Source organism: Lissotriton vulgaris, chromosome 1_1 (genome assembly GCF_964263255.1).
Source record: "Lissotriton vulgaris chromosome 1_1, aLisVul1.2, whole genome shotgun sequence".
Lineage (NCBI taxonomy): Eukaryota > Metazoa > Chordata > Amphibia > Caudata > Salamandridae > Lissotriton > Lissotriton vulgaris.
The window spans coordinates 895,562,962-895,585,157 of record NC_141685.1 but is presented as its reverse complement, the minus strand read 5'-3'; positions in this window follow the sequence as shown (position 1 = coordinate 895,585,157).

Below are 22,196 nucleotides of genomic sequence, written 5' to 3'. Positions count from 1 at the left end.
TTTTGCATTTTTGGTGCACAGGTATTCTGCCTCTTGGGTTGAGATTTGTTCAGTGTCACTGGCTCTCTTTACCAGGGTGTGTATGGTGATTTGTAGCTCCGCGGTAGGGTCTTTATCCAGGCGTTTGTAATTACGTGTGTCGCTGAGGAGTCTGCAGCATTCTCGATCATAGTCGGTTTTATCTATAAGGACAATCCCTCCCCCCTTGTCAGCTGGTTTGATGACAATGGTGGGGTTATTTTGTAGGCGTTGTTTGATGTCCCGATCTTTTTTCGATAGATTGTTGAAGGTTCCTTTGGGGTTCAGTTTCCCTATGTCAGTGTAAACTGCTTGCTCAAAGGTAGAGATTTCTGTAGGTACACTGGTAGGAGTTTGCACGAACGTGGATTTTAACCTGAGGCCTGTTTCATTGGGATTGGTATCGGTGGTAGTTTCTTCCAGTGTCAATTTTTCAAAGAAGGCCTTCAGTTTGAGCTTAATAAAAATACTCAGCTAGTTCGACATGAAGTTTAAATTTGTTCAGCCGTGTGGTAGGGACCTTTATTGAGGACCGCTGTCTCGCTTTCTGTGACAGGAGTACTCGATAAATTGAGCACCAGGGATGTGGGTGTGTCAGGGGTCACTACTTGCTCGTTCCTTGTTTGTTTCTGGGATTTGTTGCGGGTGTTTTGGCGCTGACTGGGTCTTCTTCCTTCCATTGGACTTTCTGGTAGTTCCGTCTCCTGCCACTTGATCTGCGGCCCTGTTCTAAAAAAGGGGGTCTTTAGTTCCTTGGTAGAAGGGCATTGGGCCAGGTGGTTAGAGGAGTGGGTTTCCATAGTATGCGTGTTGCATTTGTCCAAATGGTGGTGGGCCGAAGGTGTGACGAGTTTGTGGTGGTCCCTGCCAGTTTTGTGGCCAGCGTTGGCCTCGGCGTCCTCTGCCACTTTGTTTGTTGGAAAAACAACAGTTGATGGACAGAATGCAGAACAATGTTATACATTCACCCCAGTACAGAGATCTGGGCATAAATCCATTGTTTTTTTGCTCACCACACCACACCTGTTCAGACATGGCCATATGCAAATCAGCCTTGACCCTGTGCCTCATGAGAACAGTCCAGCCCGAACTGCCAAGCCATGTCTTCGCTGGACCGGAATCAAGCATCCTAGTACTGGTTTCTGGCTATCAGCCGTCTTCAACAAGGATAGCTTGAATCCAGTGGCGTGGAGTGCACGGGACTCACGTCTGAGCATACCCGTCCCACTCGGAGTGACAAATGCAAAAACAACAGTGGATGGACAGAATGCAGAACAATGTCATACATTCACCCCAGTACAGAGATCTGGGCCTAAATCCATAGTTTTTTTGCTCACCACACCACCCCAGTTAAGACATGGTCATATGCAAATCAGCCTTGACCCTGTGCCTCATGGGAACAGTTCAGCCCGAACTGCCAAGCCATGTCTTCCCTGGAATGGAATCAAGCATCCTAGTACCGGTTTCTGGCTATCAGCCGTCTTCTGCCAGGATAGTTTGACTTCAGTGGCGTGGAGAGCACGGGACTCACGTCTGAGCATACCCGTCCCACTCAGGGTGACAAATGCAAAAACAACAGTTGATGGACAGAATGCAGAACAATGTCATACATTCACCCCAGTACAGCGATCTGGGCCTAAATCCATAGTTTTTTTGCTCACCACACCACCCGAGTTCAGACGTGGCCATATGCAAATCAGCCTTGACCCTGTGCCTCATGGGAACAGTCCAGCCCGAACTGCCAAGCCATGTCTTCCCTGGACCGGAATCAGGCATCCTAGGACCGGTTTCTGGCTATCAGCCATCTCTGCGGCCTCCGTAAGACTATCCTGGGCTGTGTTTGTGCCTTAAATGCAGTCTGCATCATTCAGAACACCTGTCCGAGGAAGGACAGAGAAAACAGACTGTGCGAAGACACGCTGAGTCATTGCTATGCTGCACATGTGCGGGAGAGTAGTGTATCCTGCTGCGAGCATGCCCATGTGCGTGGACACGCTGAGTCATGGCTATGCTGAGCATGTGACCAGTTATTAAAATATAATTTACCCTCGGGTATTGGGATCCCTGTATAGGTTTTAAACTTTCACCTTCACGTCACTACACTGCACACTCAGAAACGTACGTGCTCCGCTGTATTCAGGCGTCAAAGCACACCGGGACACACTCGGTGTCACTGGGTGGGCCCGATGATGAAGCATCCCACCAACCAGGTTGGTTGGTGAGGGCTTCATGAACAAACAAAAAGGTTTGTACCCTGTCTTACAGTCTTGAGTCTATGCAAATTCACAAATAGCCTAGTCCTTATTGATTTCACATCTATTTATGAATGTCATTCCCAACATGGTAGGGAGGGACAATCTTGCTCAGGTTCCTAATATCAAAGAGATGTTCCTTAATTCTATGGACACTGTTCTGCCACCATGGGACTCTGGTCCCAATTTCTTCCTTGCCTTCTGGACTTCTAGGAACTCTCTGTCAAGGGACAACTGCTCTTTCCTGAGCCTAAGCCTAGCTTTTTCAAGTTCAAGCATTTGGTACTCCCTATCCACAGAGTTCCCTCCCTTACTAGAAATGGAGGACCCTACTGACTGTCTAGAAGTTTTGGATTCTACAGAGGAGGATCTAGACCTCCTTGGTCTACTCTGCACCTTCCCAGGAGGATCAAGCGGGGCATCCTCATGTCTCTCTGTGTTCTCCTCTGGGAGGTCTGAATTGTCCAGGTGGGAGCCATCAGGCTCCACCTGGTCAGGGTTATATTCTAGGTCTAAGAGGGGTTCCCCTCCAGCCCTCTCTTTATACCCTGGCCCACCCACTCAGTCGTGTGTATCTTACCCAGGGGCTTTTCCTCAAGTCATCTAACAGTAACACCTCTACCAGAAGTTGAGTATTGGCACATCTCCCTGTCTTCAGCTTCCTAGAGGCACACAGTGATTTTAGTTCTTGGAACAAATGTTCACTGTATTTAGAAGGCAGAGAGCCACTGGCATCTCCTTTAGTAGACATACTAAATGTGGTGTGGTGTGGTGTTGGATCTACATAACCTAGTGGGAAGTAAACTCTCTTAGGTTGGAAAAAGGGTGGGCTAGACCCTTAACTTACCCAACCCCAAGTGCAGCAGAAATTACTGTTATAAGCTTGTATTATATATGCCTAGTACTAGTCATTTTTCAGTTTATCAATACAAAGATTTATCTGGTAAAACAATGCAGGCTTGAATCCCAACCGCTGCACACCAATGTGAGAGGCTGGCCCGGTATATGATGTCCACTGATGTAAATGGGCACCTTGCACCAGTCCAGACAACCCTTATGTGGATTTAAGAGGTCTCAGACAACCTTAGAAAGCTATCCAAGTGGAAGCTGTGGAGAGAAGTCTTCAGGCTTAGTCTTGAAGGAGTGTAAAGCAGCTTGTTTTACCAGAATTTAATCTTATAGTATCATTTAAATGAAAGTGAACTACACAAGGTAGTTATAAAAGTATGTATTTATTATTTATTATATAATACTCTCTAGTACGTTCCAGTATCTCCCACATGGAGTTATACACAAAGCACACAATATTATAGCAAAGAAATCACAGTAAATAGCACTAATACACCGTGGACCCTGGGGAGAGAGAGAGGGGGGGGGGGACGGACGACAGAACCATGTACTAAAATTGTGGTATAAGAGCCACGACTTGAGTCAGGAAAATGTTGAGAGGACATAGAATTGCTGGGACCCCAAGGAACCACCCATGGTGAGTAGATAGGGACCCCACGGAGGGATTGTGCAGTTTGAGTACATGACTGCATGCTCCGTACAAGCCTATGTGCAAGTCACAGTTAGATTTTCAAAGAGTAAAGACCCTTACCAGAGGAACCCTGAAGAAACCCCATGGAAGACAGAAGGTTGGAGAGCCACCCCACCCATGGAAACCGCGGTGTACAAGTTATCTATCCCAGGGAAGCTGGGTGCATAGGTGTAAGGTGGCTCCGGAAACCACTGTCAAACCCAATGAAGGACTTCTGGAAAGTGCCACTGCTGGAAGAGGAGAAAGTGTCTGTGGGAATCCAAGCGTGGTCAACTTGATACCAGAAAGCAGCAGGGACAGAGTCTGGGTCACTTGAGAGTGACCAGGGGCTCGGTAGACGAATGCCCATCGATGTCGGGTGCTTCAGGATAGATGTTGATGACTTTGACTCTGCAGCTGAGGGGACCAGGCAATGCTGAGGACATCCATGGCCTGGATACGAGCTGTTCCATGAAGGATGTCAAGTGCTGAGGGGTCGGTGTCCGTAGGGAGCACCCACAAGCCTTGGCAAAAGCAACCCACACAGGAAGTCAAGAAGTTGCAGGAAGAGGACCAGCAACTTCACCACAAGCAGGGGAATCAGGGCAAGCCCAGGACAATCAGGGGAGCCCAAAGAAGATGTAGGTGGCCCTCCATGGGACCCACAGGTCAAAGACATTGGAGTCGCAGGAGGACCTTGGGCAGCTTTACAAAACAACAGGCCACAGAGCACACGGTGCAATGTGGTTGAAGATCTTTGCAGGAGAAGTAGTCAGAGGTTGTGGCTACTTGGAGCCCAATGCACTTGCTGCAGAATTGCCAACAACCATTTGCTCTTTGGGTTTGTGTATAGCCGCCCCCATGACGGATTCTGAACTTAAACTGGGTGAGAGGGCAGCTTGGGCCTTGAGGGATGTAGAAACCCACCTCCTGTTTTTTTTAACTGTTTGGAGTCTGCAGAAGCTTGGGATAAGCAGACCGATCAGCAGTGTTGCGGTGCCTGCGAATGCAGGGGAGTGACTCCTTCACTCCAAGGGAGAGCATCTTCAGGTGTATTGGATGCTCCACAGGCCCTCCACGGATCCTGTATGGTGCACAGGCACAGATGAGGCAGCAGACTGAAAGGGAGAATAAGTCAGGCTCAAACGAAATCCAGAATGCTGAGACAGTCGAAGTGCAGTGGTTTTAGTTCTGAATCTTGTCAACAATGAATCTAGGGACCTACACCTAGGTAAGGCCTTAAGTACCCTAAGGAAAGGGTTGGGAAGATTCAGGGGAGGGTCTGGACAGGGGGGTGGTTGCCCCCTGTCCTTTGTCCGGTGCCCTACCAGAGCAAGAGCCAACGGCTCCCAGGACCGGTTTGAACTGGACTATGCACAGGGATACCAAATGTGCCCCTCATGCAGACTTGAAGGTGCTGGCAAGCGCATCCACCTAGCCCTAATACAATAAATCCTGTGTGGGAGGTGGTCACACCTCCCTGTGACAGGATGCGTATTGTCCTGCCTTCCCTTGCTCGAGCTTTGCTCAGCAGCATGAGGGTATAAGTGTGTCTCTGGTCAGCAGCAACCATTTTGTGCTGTTCGGGACTAGAAGGCTGGTACCGGGAACACTGAAAGCCTAACGGAGGGCTCTCCCGGTGGGTGGAATCAAACCTCCCACGCCGGTAATGGTGTGATTCTAACATGTTTGACACGAAACATGATATGGTTTGTTGCAGCTGTTTCCGAGATGGTCATTGCACGGTCACGTAATGCCCCTCTATATATTAGTATATGGCTGCTTCACTAACAACCTGGGAGAATGGACTCCGTAGGCTGCAGGGTTGTCCTGCTCATGCAGGAGCACCCTCTAACTTAGAACCAAGCACCCTGCCCCCAGGATTGTAAAGGCCTGCTATAGGGGTGACTTATAGGGTTTAAGTGCAGTGAGCCTTAGATATAGTAAACCTATATCTTTTGTAAGTGGTGCAGGCACCAACATACACAGGCTGCAATTTCATGCCTGTAGTTCCATTTTGAATGGTCTCTCGTGGGTGACAAAATACCTTCTGCAGCCCCTGGGAGACCTCTGGGGTGCCTAAGCCCTGGGTACATGGGTACCATGTACAAGGGATTGACTAGGGTTCCCCAGTATCCAATCTGGGGTGTACCTAAGTTTGATTAGGAGGATCCCAGTCAGACTAGTCAAAAACAGCATCACATCAAGCTAAAAGTGGGGGTAACCATAAGAAGCAGATCCTACTTTCCTACATTCTTCTTTTTCTTCTTTGTCGTCTTCTTGTTCCTCTGACACTGTAGCTAGATGTACCAGGGGATGCATATTTTTATTTGGAGTTCTTTTTCTTAATGATCTTTTAGCAACAGGTGACTCACTCTCACTGTGTGCCAAGTCTAATTCAAATATTTCTGATTCAACATTTATTGGCTTTAGTTTCTCTTTTCTCTCTTTTTGACAGTGCTTTCTTTTGCAGGTTCTTTTCAATGACATTTTCTTCAGTTCTCTCTTTTCCATCTGTTTCTCCACTCACTTATTGGACTTGAACCCTGGCCAATTTAAACTGGATGATTCATAGTGAACTGTTTTCTTCTTCTTGGGTTTCTCATGACTCAATTTTTCAACTAAAGTCTTTAATTGTTTCGATCAGAGACTACTTTTTCTTGCTACCAAATATTCTTTTGAGTTTGACATTGCAACAGCTATTTAATCTATTCTCATTTTAAACTGGACATCAGCACCACTGGTAGAAGTACCAGGATATTCATCAGTACTTTCAGCTTCACTGATTTGGAGTTTTATGACTTAATTTTCTTCACCAGTTTTAAAATGTTCATCCCTCTGGATCCCCGCTGTGAACTCGATCTTGAGTCTATGAATAAGTAGTTGTTTTCACCACTCTTTCATTCTTCACCTTCACTATTTTCATGTAAGCTGCGTAGATCCCCTGTCGGATTCCAACACACTTTGCAGTGTTTGTCGTCTGAATTACCTGGCATGGCCCCTTCTAGTGGTCCTCAAGGCAATTCTTAAGTTAACAGGGTTCAAATTGTGACATTGTATTTCTGCTGTCTTTTCTGTTGCCACACTCACTTGGTGAGAGACAGAATTCATCATATAAGCCAGACCTTTGCAATAATTTTTCATATTATCATCAGTTATTAAAACAAGTGCAGCTGAAGACGTAAAAAACAATGTCATTGCTCTGCCCATGAAAATCTCATGGCACGACAGGCCAGTCTTTTTATCAGGAGTATATCTGATGCTCATCAAAGCAACAGGAAGAGCATATGGCCATTTTAAACCAGTAGGAGCACAGACATTGGCCAGTTTGTTCTGAGAGTTCCATTAATCCTCTCAATCACTCTGAAAATTTGAGGAAGATAACTACAGTAAAACCTCTGATCAACTTGGAGAGCCTTACATATTAATTGCAAAATCTATTTTTTTTAAATGTGAGCTACTTTTTGTCTCTGGAGCAGTTTGAATTCAAAAACGTGGAATCAATTCCCTCAGCAAAAGTTTAGCAGGTGTCTGATCTCCAGGTGGGGCAAGCCATAACTCATTTAGAAAACATGCTGACAGTTACAAGAATGTATTTGAAGCTATTGCAAACTGGCATTTCTACAAGATATGCTTGGAGTCTTGTAAATGGGTCTTCGAATTTGCCAATATAGTTCATACAGTTACTGTTTCTTTGCTTTGATTATTTTTTTGACACACTAGGCATCTAGAAGAGAACTTCTCTGCAACATTTCTGAAATTTGCATTTTTCAATATTTTCTAAAGAATCCGACCATAGCATCCCTCCCTGAATGTGATTGTCCCCAAAAGTATCTAGCCATGGGATGCAACATCGCATTAGGCAGTGCATACTTATGTTGAGGAGTAACATACAAATCTTCATGAGTCTTCTTGAAACCTAGTTTTTCTTGTCTCTTTTTATCATCTTCTGTAATTTTCTCTTGAAAATCTCTCAACTCACTTAGAGAATTTTGCATTGAAATCAATATGAAACAATTCTCGTTTACTACATTTTGCATGGCCCCTATTCTTGATTAATCTGATAGCTCAGTTGCTTGAATCCCTGCTCCAATCTCAAGTACACAATATTTGGCTACTTGATTCGCACAGTTGTTACCAAGAGTGGCCAAATCATTTCCGGTCTTATAGGGAGTGCAATTGGCAATAGCATTCTCTTTTACCTGTTGCATTGCTTTCAACATAGCAAGTATTTAGAAACTGTTATTTATGGGAGTTCCAGAAGATGTAATAAAATCTCTTTGTGGCTACAGTTGACCAAAATCATGTTCCACACCAAAACTACACTGGCTGTCTGTATAAATTATCACAATTTTTCTGACAAGCAACAAGTTCTTGTCAATGCAACCAATTCCACCACTTGTGCTGAAGTTACATTTGGCAGATAGGATTCCTCAAGAATTTCAGAACTGGAACATACTGCTTAGGCAGCCTTCATTGCTCCTATTTGCTCTCTCAAACAAGAACCATCTACGAATAAAGTCAGATCAGCTAACTCCAGAGGAGTCTGTTTAATATTTGGTCTTGGTTTTGTACACATTTCAATAACTGCTATGCAATTGTGCACCTGTTCATCTTCATCATCATCATCATTATCACTTTCTTCACAATGTTTGTCTGGAATCTGAAGTAACATTGCTGGATTGAGTGAATTACACATCCTACACAAGATGTTCTTTACTGCTGCCAGTATGTCTTGCTCATATCTGGTCAATTTACTATTTGTGATATGCTGAGTTTGCGTACATGTCACCAGGATCTCAACTGAGTGGAAAAAATATACAATAAAAGCATGGCCCATTACTATTCCTTCATTTTATTCAATGGCAATGCAAACAGCCACAACCAATTTTGAATAACCAGATAACTTACAGCTACTGGACCAAATACAGCTCAAAAGAAAGCAACCGGTCTCATAGTCACAACATGTCTCTGGGCAATAATAGCTACTGCACACTCACTGTTTTCTTGGCAGTACAAAAAGAAAGTCAAATTATAGTCAGGCATTCCAAGGGCTGGTGCATTACATAAACTTTCTCCCACATTATTTGCCAAATGGCACAGGGTCCTCTCACTATGAGTCAACCTTCATAACAGCTTGCAATCAATGAAAAGTTTAAAATCTACTGACAACAGTAGCCAACAATTACCAGGAACATACTCACCTCCCTCTGCTGGTAGTAGCATTAATTTTCAGAATTGCAGAAATGCATTCTTTTGAGACTTTACTTGCACATTTTTCATTGTGGTGACCAAGATAAATGAGTTAATTTTACAGTACGACATCTTTATTGTGGAAACGTTGGTACCGCTGTCAGCTAAATGATTCAGTAAGGCAGTTGCATTGAGTCTACAGACCTCCTTTGTCTTTGATGCGACCAGAAGGTCATCAATATACTGTACCAAGACTGAAGTACAGGGCAACCTCACATTTTCTAGATCTTTCTTCAAGATTTGGCTAAAGATTGAAGGACTTTCTATATACTCTTGTGGGATTCTACACCAACTCGAGAAGACTATTTTGGAATTGAAATACAAATAAAAACTGACTCTCCTCGTGGAGAAGAATGGAGAAGAGCTCTTACCATAGGTCAATGACTGTATACCATTCTGAATCTGATGGAATTAGGAAAAAAATTACTGCTGGATTTGGTACCACTGTAAAACATGGGATGACAATTTTGTTAACATTTTAAAAATCTTGAACAATGCACTATATCCCGCTTTGTTTCTTTATCCTCTACAAGGTGAGTTGCAAGGACTACCAAATACTTCCTGAACCATTACCTGTTCAATCATTTTTTTCAATGACATGTTTTATTCCTTTTGCCACTTTTGAAAGTTTATACTGGTAAATTCTGGGGGAAACTGTGTCAGACATTCCTCTAATCCTAACAGGGTTGTCACTTTCTATCAACCCTATCTCTTTTCCAGAAAAATCCCATACCTCTTTCTTTACAGCATGTCTTAAATCCAGACCAGAGGTAGGTCATCTTTAGTCAATGCTAGAAACAATTTGACCCTTGTGATTTAATTTTAATAACTGAATCTTCATCTTGAGTTTCAATTGCAATACCATCCAGTGTGCAGAACATCACACAATTCATTTTGCAAAGCAAGTCTCTGCCCAACAAATTTACAGGACTTGGATCACATAAAATTAACTGATGTTTGTTTTCCATTTGCCTATTGTAACGGAGACATATGCTGTAATCTGATTAGCAATTTGTTTATAATTGATCCCTACAACTTGGACCTTTCTTCCTGAGAGGGGTGGGGTTGGGACTTCCACAGAATGAACCGTAGATTGAGCAGCTCCTGTATCAATTAAAAATGAAACAGGGTGGCCATTGATTTCGCCGTCAATATATGGGCCACTGTGGTCTACCTCACGGCCTATTCCAGCTAGACAATCTTCCTCCTCTTTGAGGCACTGTCCATTTGAAATATTTGCTGATGAAAACTGAGAAAATAATTACTCAGAATCATTCCAACAGTTCCAGATTGCACATAAACCTGAATACATCAACTGATTCCAGGCACTCCTCTCAGATTAATTTATCTGGGCAACCATCAGATTCTCCTTAATTCTCATCTCCTTCGCATGAAACCAATCACTTCTGTATTTAGCGAGCTTCACAATTTCATCTATATTCTTTGTCTGCCAGCACATTTCACTTTGCTGAATGTGATAACTACACTCTGGGTGTAAACCCATAAAAAAGCTCAAATTAAGCCACTGATACCATCTTTCTCTGGACCCTCGACTCCAATATGCTTCTTAAAAATCTGCATAAGCCTCTATAGTAAGCATGCACTGATCATTTTAGTTCTTGGGGAGTTTCCAAAATAGTTTCCTAATTAATACCCTTTTCAGACACCTTATTTTCCAAAAGTTAAATCACCAGTCTATATTTGTCAGCCACCTCCTCAGAAGGAACATTAGTAGGAGCAGTCTTAGCTACTTCTTCGGTTAGCCAAGTGACAGTAACCTTACACTCAAACCACAAGTCCCTAGAAGCTACAATTTCAAATATTATCAAATAAGTCCACAGGTTTCGTGAAATCGTTGGTCAACCTATGAACTTGTTGTACTACCTTCCAGGCTCCTCTTGTAATTTTGGCAAATTCATAGGAAAAGCATAAAGACATCTCTCATCCACTAAGGGCCACATGTACGTAGCTTTTTTAGTTCTCGCAAATGGCACCATTCGCAGAACTGGGCCTTTTGCGACTGCAAAAACACCTTTTTGGATGTACAGATTCCTATTTTGTGATTTGGTAACCTATTACTGAATCACAAAATGAGTTAGCGAGTTGGTATTAGGGAGGGGGTGTTAAGGGAAGTCCCTTCATAATAGGGACTCGCAGTGTTATGTACGATTGTTTTGCAACCGAAATGTGGAAGGGACCCCATTCCCTTTGTGAATGGTTGCGAAAACATTTTTTTAGAGCAGGCAGTGGTTCCAAGGGCCATTGCCTACTCTTAAAAAATGAAACAGAAACATGTAATTGTTCTTTTTGAAACACATTCCGCTTTCCTTTCAGGAAAACAGGATGCATTTAATGTTGCTTTATTTAAAAGCAAAAACAGGCATGGGGGGTTGCTGTCCCTAAAAGACCACCATCCCTGTGTTTTTTAACGATTCCCAATGGGTCGCAAATTGTAGCCTACCTCATGAATATTGATGAGGTAGGTCCATGTGTGACCCACTGGGAACACCTACATATGTCTGAGGAACATTAGTACATCGATGTTTGCGATGTCCTAATTGCAAATTGCAAAGATTAACAATTAGGAAGTCGCAAACAAATTTATTTGCACATGTGGCCCTAAGTTCCCCTTAAGCACTTCTCTTAATGGAAAGTCCAAAATCATTCCTGTCTTCAGATAACTAGCTGAATTGTTCACCCTGCTTTCTGGCTCTTTAGATTTCTTTTTACTTGCTGTTCCATATTTCTTTAAGCCATTACATTCCATTGTTTTACCTATCAAATACTTGACATGAGCTCTTAAAGTCATCAGAACAAATTTGTTTATTTCATCATGAGTCAAATTCATCTTGTAATTTTTCTCACATTTTTCTTTTTGCTGTCAACCTATTATTTGTCAGCCAATTCAACAAATTTACTGTATGATGAGGTTGCATAATTACGAGGAATGCATGCATAGTGAACGTGTGTTGATAAGGGCGCATGTGAGTAGGTGTTTTGTTCTGTTGGTGTCTGTGGTGTGTTCGGGTAGGGGTGGTCTGTGGGCTGGTGTGTTTACTGTGGCAGGTAAAGTGGCAGTGGGTGCATGTGACAGGTCCTAGCGTGGAGCATGATTCAGCGCAGTTGCAGTGTTTGTTGCTGCGTCTGGAATCGAGGGTGTAGAGCATGACGATGGTGTATCATTGGGGGATGAGAGGGCCAGGGGTCGTAGCACTCGGAGCAGTCCAGGTGCAGACGGGCTTGCTTTTGGTTCATAAGGGGCTCATTAATGCTGTGGCCTGTATTAAGTAGGTCCTGGGGTGAGCGGTGCTTCTGTTGGTGGGAAGAACAGTGAGTGAGAAAACCCGGGTGGGAAAACCTGGGCGGGAAAACCCAACCAGGGGTGATGTCACTGAAACAGTCTAGAAAAAGTAGGAACAGGCGGCAACAGGTCAGTGGCAGGCTACATGCCCAAGTGTCTACTCGCTTGGAGGCTTCTTACCAACAGGTGACTCTGCTGGTGCCCAATCTGGCCATCTGACCGGTGAGGGATCATCCTTCTATTTGCTTAGATGGCACAGGGTGGGAGGGGGAAGCCTGTACCCATCCCTCCTGCTGGCCTGGAAACAGAGAGACCCTGGCAGGGGGTGGGTGCCCATGGATGGAGAAAAAAGTATGGCTAGAGGATTATTTTCAATAGATCGCAGCAACATAGTTGTTCTGGTACTAAGAAACCGTGACCCAGAATCAGGTTGTCAATGAAAGACTTAGCACCAGGTGTCCTATGAACATGTGGTGCACTAAAAGCGATGGAGACAGCCCTTTTCATCTGTATTTCGGCCACCAAACGAGCTGCTCTGTGCACCGGCCCGGAGGCCAGCTATATCCAGGCCAACTGAGCAGGACTATTGCAACAACACATCATCAACAGGGTAAAAGTAAGCTGTCTCGTGACAGTCTAAGCCTAGCTCATTTTGCCTATTAGTGGGTGAACAATCCAGCGGTTGGTGAATTCTGTTTCATGGTGATAGGAATGTTGTGTGGCGTTTAGAGCTCCGAGTGAATTTTTCTGATTCATGCCCTTATATAGGTACAATTCACATTACCCATATATAGGCATAGAAATCAATCCCTTACTGAGACATAGCCCATGCAGACCAAATACAGGCATGGCTACTTCCACCCGTACCAAACGTCACAACGATTTCTTGGAACATCGGCTTAAGCAGTTAGGGAACTTCCCCTTGGTTGATTATTGATTTGTCCAAGAACTCATGTACTTTGCAAAGAACACATGTTCCCAAGGGGTTCTTTCCTGATGTTATTATGCCCGACTTTACATCAATCTATGGCATTCCTAAACACCTTCAAGGTATAAATATACCTTCACTCGCTATGGCAAACTACGGTGGTTCAGAGCAGTTCGACTATCTACTTGCCCGACGCAGCTCGCTACAGCAAATACAGAAGGAAGCCGACCCTCCAGCTGGCGCACTGATCAAGAGGCTGCCTTTCTCTCGCCGAGAATCCAGCTCCGGTGTTTCCAAGCTCCCCTGCCGGGGTGTTGGGAAATCGAGTCCTGAGACACAGATACCAGACCTCCTTCATTCTAAACCAAGGTATGGAGCTGATAAGAACCTAGAGAAACCTTTGGTAGATTCTTGGAAAAAACAACTGAACCTATGCAACACAACACTTACTTCTTCCCGCGTACTAGACTTAGGTTAGGTACATTGGGGTAGGCCTATTTAGATGCACCAGTTGAATATTTTTAGGCAATGTTATTTATGTATGTATTTTTATATGGCTTAGAAACCATACAATGCTTTTACAGTATTATTTTATAATACTATTCTCGCTGTACGCATTATACTTTGCAGTCTGCTTAATGATTGTAGCAGTTCACTTCTGTTGTATGAGAAAGAAGACTGTTCAGTAAACCTTTTTATTGAAAACGCCTGTCTCTCTATTTCTCTATAAACTCTGTTGAAATGAAGCATGCACGATTGACTAAGTGAAATACTTATCTATTGTTTCCGCGACTATAGAGATATATTTCTTATTCTTGGGAAACAAAGTTGTCATGTTTATGCGATTGTCAGAAACTAATCCCTTCTTGTGAATTCGAGAAAGATTATAGTGACCTCTGAGCTAGCTGGCACTCACAATTAAGTTTAGTATATTCGATAGAGACCTAGTCGACCTCAGTCCTACGTCTAATCTATGGGATATATTATTCCAATGCGCAGCGCCTATTGGGAATATAGGAACTACACTACATGGTGCCCAACGTTTGGTAAGGCACTCATTTAACGCTAGATACTAAAGTAACTCAGTTGTGCTTTTCTCAGGGACCCCTTTTTCCGTAAATACTCCGATAGACTTCTGGCCTGGGTAAAGGGATAACATTTCCGCCATAGCTGAGTAGGACGAAAATCCTATGTATTAGTTTTTGGTTTGTTCAACGTTGAAGTATACAGTGTTCCAAAATATTGTGCACCTTATCTTTGTTTCCTTGAAACTTGCTCTGCAACTTTCATTAAACAATGTCGGTTATCGGCGACAACACCGCAACCGGTGGAGCTGCAGTAAATCCAGCAGTTTTTGACATAACAGGGTTCCAAGAGACCGACGCGAATGCTATAATCATCCCAGAAACTTTAAAAAAAGCCATCACCATCAAACTTATAGGAAATGGCCTATCAGCAAGAGGTGGTAGGGAAGCTTTTGTGATAGAGGCACATGAATATCATCAGACAAGAGGTATTCTATTTATGGATAATCTTCCAGAAGCAAATCCAGTATCAAAAGTGTTTCACTTCTACAAAGAAGATGATGCTCCAGAGGAATACATTCTTTTCGAAGATGTTGAAATTCTACTAACATACTAAGAGCATGCGCTCTGGTTTAAAGGTGCCCTAAAACATGCACATCACATCACCAGGCTTGGTCCACTAGGTAGGTCAGGAGCAACAGGGCCGGTATTAGCCAGCTATACACCATATCCTGCCATTGAGCATATGACAGATGAGAAACTATTGGTTCAAACAAAAGAGGTAATTAAAATCCACAGACAATTGGTTCAATATGTCATGCGGACCTTTACTGTCCAAACATCAATAAGGGGTGAGCAGCCATCACAACGCGGGTATTACCATGCGCTGTCATTACGACGCTGCTTTTACAACGCACGTCGTTTCAACGACTTGCGCTGGAGGGCACTGTTGGAAAAGGAATAGTTTAATTTTCTATTCCAACACCTTCCTTACTGTAACGTGGGCTGGAGTTGGAATAGAAAATTAAACTATTCTACTATCCAGCGCTTACAGCGCAAGTCGTTGTAACGACTTGCGTTGTAAAAACAGCGTCGTAATGGCACGCGGGGTAAAAGCCTGTGTTGTAATGTCATACAACCACAATAAGGATTCCGCAACACACCCCTTATCAGGGAAACACAAATAAAGTTACACCCCAGACGATACAATCAGTCATTGGTAAATTACCCGTAAAACAGAAACAAATTCCATTCTGGATAGCTCAAAAAATTACTCAAATCGAGGCAGTATTTCCTAATACTACCCCTCATGAGAAACATAGGATTCTAACAATCTGTTTACCGATGGGGATCACACCACATCTGGAGGACTGCGACACTTGGGGTACAGTCTTTCCTGCAATCTACACCAAAACACATGGTGTTCCATCTATGGCGGTAATACCAGATGTCCTGAAACAGATTCAAAATGAATACGGGGCAGAGCCTGCTTTAAATCTAGGTATGAAATTACTGAAAGATTTCAAACAGGTCTCAACATTAATGTTAGTCAATATTAAAGGTGAAGCAGCATCCGTGGCGATCCGCCAAAAGTTAAGAAAATTTGATGTAACTGAGCAACCTCAGGAATAGCCAGAATAATTGAAAAATCCTATGAAGAATTAGGAAGAGACAGTTTGGGTGGTAAACCAGTGAAACCCCAACTGACTGAAAGTCCTGAAAAGGTCTTTATTAAAAACACTCTTACTCCTCCCAAAAAGAAGCGGGAGAACACTAAACAAACTTCTAAAGAGAAGCGTTCTCAATCCCGAGGTAGGTCTCCTCAAAAGAAGCCCTCTGAAAGGAGGTATAACCTCAGGAATAGGGATAATTTGAGAAAACCTGATAGATATCAAGATACTGATACACGTTCCTCTCGTACCTTTCAGACTTCCTCACAGAAATCGGAAAGAAGAGGATGATCAGAACAAAAAGAAGAACGCGTGAAGTCCAAAGACGATCAACACGTTAAAAAAATAAGAAAACTCAATTCACCAAAAAGAAGGTAGCATGTCTAAAAATCAGAGATGCAGAGGATCTTGAGGACACAACTCAAGAACGGGGAATGAGCTCAGACGATGTTGGACACCGCAGCAGAAGTCACTATAACTCGCAAGAACTTGAAGGATCATCTGGAGGCAGTGAATGAGTACATACAAGTTGAAACTGCAGATAACAGGGTTAGTGTCCCACATAAGTTATATGAAGTAACACTACGGATGGAGGGGGACATAACTAGAAAAATAAGAGCACTCTTTTGGGAGAAGCTCTTTCAGGGTTATGACATTCTTTTAGCTGAACAAGACTGGCAAGCTGAATTTGTCAGGGAGTGCTCACATGGCGAGACATCATTATGCCAGCTTTCTCCTATAATATTCCGATTCATAAAAAATATACCTATACTAGGAAATGGGCAGTAGCCCAGGCTCCTGCATTATATAAAAATCATGTAGGATGGAATGAGGATTCTCCTCAACATAAAATCCAGTTAAAAACTCAACCAACTGTACAAAGGCAGTGCCCAGTTAAGCAAGAAGCCAAAAAACAGGTCAGGGATATATTAGATCAACTTGAATACCAAGGGGTGATTGAAACATGCACCTCGTCCATGAACAATCCTTTGTTTCCTGTCTCCAAAACCAGACAATACATATCGCCTAGTTTTGGATTACAGACATTTAAACTCTTGTTGCAAAACGTTTGCAGTACAAAATGCACACAGTGAAGCACTAATGAATAACATTGTGCATAAAAAATATAAAACCATTAGATATTTCTAACGGTTTCTTCTGTTAAAACATTGCACATGAAAGTAGGTATTTGACCGCTTTCTCAATCATGGGGACACAGCGTCAATTCTGTTGTCTTCCCCAGGTATTCAAGAGTAGTCCAGGGTTATTTTCAGCCAGAGGTACAGAGTTACTACAAATCTATGATGATGAGGCATTATAATATGTCGATGACATCTATCTAACAGATGATGACTTGGATAGGCACATGAACAGAGTGAACACCATTATTTTGGGATTCGCCTCTGAAGGGTATAAATTAAATTTTAGGAAATCGAGAATTGCCCACCTCAATGTCCTTTTCCTAGGATACAAGTTATCAAGTGAAGGCAAAAGCCTGGCAGCAAACATTCTAGAGAAATATGCGCTGCTCCAACCTCCAAAAATGCTGAAAAACTTACAGTTGATTCTAGGTTTCCTGAATTTTGGAAGAACATACATTCTAAATAACGCAGAAAGGGTTAAACCTCCCTACACATTAATCAAACCAGATTTCCAACCAATTAATTGGACTGAAAAACACACTGAAATTTTGCGTTCAGTCCAAATGGACATGTTGGCAGCAAAACATTTGCAAACACGCGTAAACAAACGCAACTTAGTGATCCGAATCATCCCAGGAAGATGCGGATTCACGTACTTAACCTTTAATGAAGGAGAAAAAATACCAATAGCTTACAAATCACACTTGTGCACACAAGCAATAATGAAATTCACTTCTACAGAAAGAATTATGACAGCGATTCAAACTGCAGTAGCAAAAGAGAGAGCCCTGGCACAGGGTAAGCGCATAATGGTCATTGCTCCTGTACCTGCCTTTGAGTCAGTGATGAAAGCCAACATTCCAAATGCTAAAGCTTTACATCCGAGATGGATACAATGGGTTAATTCTCTTGCTGCAACAGATGTTGAATACGTTTTTGACCCTTATTTGAAAACACAAGAATTTCTACAATATGAACATGATTGTCCTCTGCCTACTGAAATTCTGCCTCTAGAGCAGTATGAATGTATCATTTATACTGATGGATCAGCACAGCCCGCAATTGGGGGTAAACAAGGTGATAGTGCTGCGTGCTTGATCGTTAAAGATCGCTGGCGAGATGGCAAGTTCCGACCAATGGTCATTAAAACTCAGGGGCAGATTTATGATAGCTGGCGCATCCCCAGGGATGCGTCAGTTATTTTGCGCCGCTGCTCCGCCACCCATGGTGTGCCGCATTTACAATGCAAACAAAACAGGTGATGGACCGAATGTGGATCAATGTCACACATTCACCCCAGTCAAAAGATCTGGGCCCAAATCCATCGTTTTTTTGCACTCCACACCACCCTGGGTTAGACAATGGCGATATGCAAATCAGCTCTGACCCTGTGCCCCATGGGAACAGTCCAGTCCGAACTACAAAAGCCATGTCCTTCCCAGAACGGAATCAAGCATCCGAGGACCGGACCGGTTTCGAGGTAACACCTCTCATCAGCCCGGCTAGCTTGACTCCAGTGGTGTGGAGTGCCTGGGACCCACGTCTGAGCATCCCCAGCGCACTTATGGCAGTATTGCAAACAAAACAGGTGATGGACCGAATGTGGATCAATGTCACACATTCACCCCAGTCAAAAGATCTGGGCCCAAATCCATCGTTTTTTTGCACTCCACACCACCCTGGGTTAGACAATGGCGATATGCAAATCAGCTCTGACCCTGTGCCCCATGGGAACAGTCCAGTCCGAACTACAAAAGCCATGTCCTTCCCAGAACGGAATCAAGCATCCGAGGACCGGACCGGTTTCGAGGTAACACCTCTCATCAGCCCGGCTAGCTTGACTCCAGTGGTGTGGAGTGCCTGGGACCCACGTCTGAGCATCCCCAGCGCACTTATGGCGGTATTGCAAACAAAACAGGTGATGGACCGAATGTGGATCAATGTCACACATTCACCCCAGTCAAAAGATCTGGGCCCAAATCCATCGTTTTTTTTTTTTTTTTGCACTCCACACCACCCTGGGTTAGACAATGGCGATATGCAAATCAGCTCTGACCCTGTGCCCCATGGGAACAGTCCAGTCCGAACTACAATCAATCATCAATCAATCATTGACACTTATAAAGCGCGCTACATACCCGTAGGGTCTCAAGGCGCTGGGGGGGGGGGGGGGGGGGGTGCCGCTACTGCTCGAATGGCCAGGTCTTCAGCTTCTTCCTGAAGGAGAGGTGGTCTTGGGTCAGGCGCAGGTCGGTCGGGAGGGAGTTCCAGGTCTTGGCGGCCAGGTAGGAGAAGGACCTTCCTCCTGTAGTCGCTCTTCGGATGCGGGGGACGGCGGCGAGGGCGTGGTTGGCTGATCGGAGGTGGCGTTTGGGAGCGTAGAAGTTGACTCGGCTGTTGAGGTAGCTCGGGCCTTGGTCGTGTAGGGCTTTGTGTGCGTGGGTGAGGAGGCGGAAGGTGATTCTTTTGTTGACGGGGAGCCAGTGAAGGTCTCTCAGATGTCCGGAGATGTGGCTGGTTCGTGGGATGTCGAGGATGAGTCTGGCTGAGGCGTTCTGGATCCGCTGGAGTCTCTTCTGGAGCTTGGCGGTGGTACCAGCGTAGAGGGCGTTGCCGTAGTCCAGTCGGCTGGTGACGAGGGCCTGGGTGACGGTCTTCCTGGTCTCGGTGGGGATCCACCAGAAGATCTTCCGTAGCATGCGTAGGATGTTGAAGCACGCCGAGGAGACGTTGTTGACTTGCCTGGTCATGGAGAGGGAGGAGTCCAGGATGAAGCCCAGGTTGCGTGCATGGTCTGTCGGTTTGGGTGCGGTGCCCAGGGCGGGAGGCCACCAGGAGTCGTCCCAGGCGGAGGGTGAGGAGCCCAGGATGAGGACCTCCGTCTTGTCCGAGTTCAGTTTCAGGCGGCTGGTCGTCATCCACTCGGCTACCTCTTTCATCCCTTCGTGCAGGTTGGCTCTGGCGGCGGCGGGGTCGTTGGTCAGGGAGAGGATCAGCTGGGTATCGTCGGCATAGGAGATTATGCTGAGGTTGTGTTTGCGTACGATGGCCGCGAGGGGGCTTATTTAGAGGTTGAAGAGGGTGGGGCTCAGAGATGATCCTTGGGGGACGCCGCAGATGACTTCGGAGGCCTCTGACTTGTACGGTGGTAGGCGGACTCTCTGTGTTCTTCCGTCGAGGAAGGAGATGATCCATTCCAGCGCCTTGTCCTGGATTCCGATGTTGCTGAGGCGCCGTACTAGGGTGCGGTGGCAGACCGTGTCGAATGCCGCGGAGAGGTCTAGGAGGATGAGGGCCGCTGTTTCTCCATTGTCCATCAGGGCTCGGATGTCATCGGTGGCGGCGATGAGGGCGGTCTCGGTGCTGTGGTTGGCTCGGAAGCCGGACTGTGAGGGGTCGAGGGATCCGTTCGTCTCGAGGAAGGCGGCCATCTGCTTGTTGACGGTCTTCTCGATGACTTTGGCTGGAAACGGGAGGAGCGAGATGGGGCGGTAATTCTTGAGGTCGGTGGGGTCCGCTGTTGGTTTCTTGAGTAGAGCGCTGAGTTCGGCGTGTTTCCAGCTCTCAGGGAAGATGGTGGTGTCGACAGTGGCGTAGCTAGGGGGGGGTGGGGGGGGCGGTCCGCCCCAGGCGGCACTGTTTTTGAGGCGGCACTGGTGGCCCGTTGCGGCAAAGGCGGCCGCGGCCGCAACGCGGGCCAGTCAGTAAGGGCAAAGCAGCGCTGCTGCCTGCTGACTCGGGTGGCGGCGTGCATGCTTGCACCTGACTGCTGACTCGAGTGGCGGCGTGCATGCTTGCACCTGACCTGACTGCTATGGCTGCTAAGTGGTAAAATATTACATTTAAAGTAGGATTCAACTCCGGCAGCAGCAGGGCATATTTGCTACTTTCCTAACTTCCGTGACTCAGTCAGAAGGTCAGGACGAGTTTTTGTAGCACTGGCGCCCTGCTGCCGCCAGTGGCCAGAGTTAAAGTTTAGGCAGGCTCGCACCGCGTGGTGTGGTTAATTCGGCTGCACAGGCGCAGCTCAGGCTCGCACTAAGGAGGTTAATTTAAATTAATACACATGTGTGCTCTAGCACCGGTGGGAGCCGACGCGAAGCACCGGGGGGCGCTGGTGGGTGAGTGAACAGCCCGGGGAAGGCCTTGCACCTGATTCAGTTGTGCACATAAGGCGGATGGCGCACCAGTCTCTCTACGCAGCTGCTGAACATCAGAAGGCGTTGAAGCGTTGAAGCCACAGCAAAGGCAAAGTGAGTGCACTCTCATTATAATATATACTATAAGTGACACTTTCTTTTCCTTGCGTGCCCTGCTCGAGGGCCATTAGGATTCTTGAATTTGATTAGGTACGAGCGCCTGAGGTGCTGCGCTGCGCCCTGGTCTTTGGAGGGGTGGGGGTCTGCCGACTGGATTCTGAAGAGGGGCGGTGAATCATTCTCTATACACGCCAGGAATGTGGCCCGCATTATTTGTAACCTTAAGATTTCTCCCCCCCCCTGGCCGGAACCTGCTGCAGAGAGTAACCAGGTCCCCAGATCGCTCCTATGAGTGTGGCCCCTGCCCTATGAGCTTGGCGTTCCGGTGCATCGGGACTCCGTTTCTTCCTTGGGCCCTCGGGCATGTCCACTCGCCCCCGGGGAAGATGCTCCTGAATCTTAGAAACAGAGATTCACTCCACACATTGACCATGGCTCGACGTGATTTAAGAGGCTTGCGTGCATGAGGAAGGGCTTTGCTGCATAGAGACCAAGTGTGTATTTCTGTCCCCTCCTTTACGTTTGCGGTTTATTTCTCAAAACCGCCAGGGTTTATTTAAAACATGTTTCTGACAGTCCTAAGTTGTTTGCTATGTTGTATGAGAAATTAATGTGCTGGCCTCAGCCTGTGAGGATAATGCAAAATGCTGTTTGACAGCCTGTCTTCTGCTAGTCAGCTTAGACTGTGTGACATTTAGACAGCTCACATGCCTCCGTGTGTAATATGTTCATATTGGGCCCTCGCATATCCTTCCTGTTGGGCCGTGTCCCAGGTGGACAGAGAGGCCATTTCTGGTGCTTTGCAGCAGTTTTAAAATCTTCTTAGAGT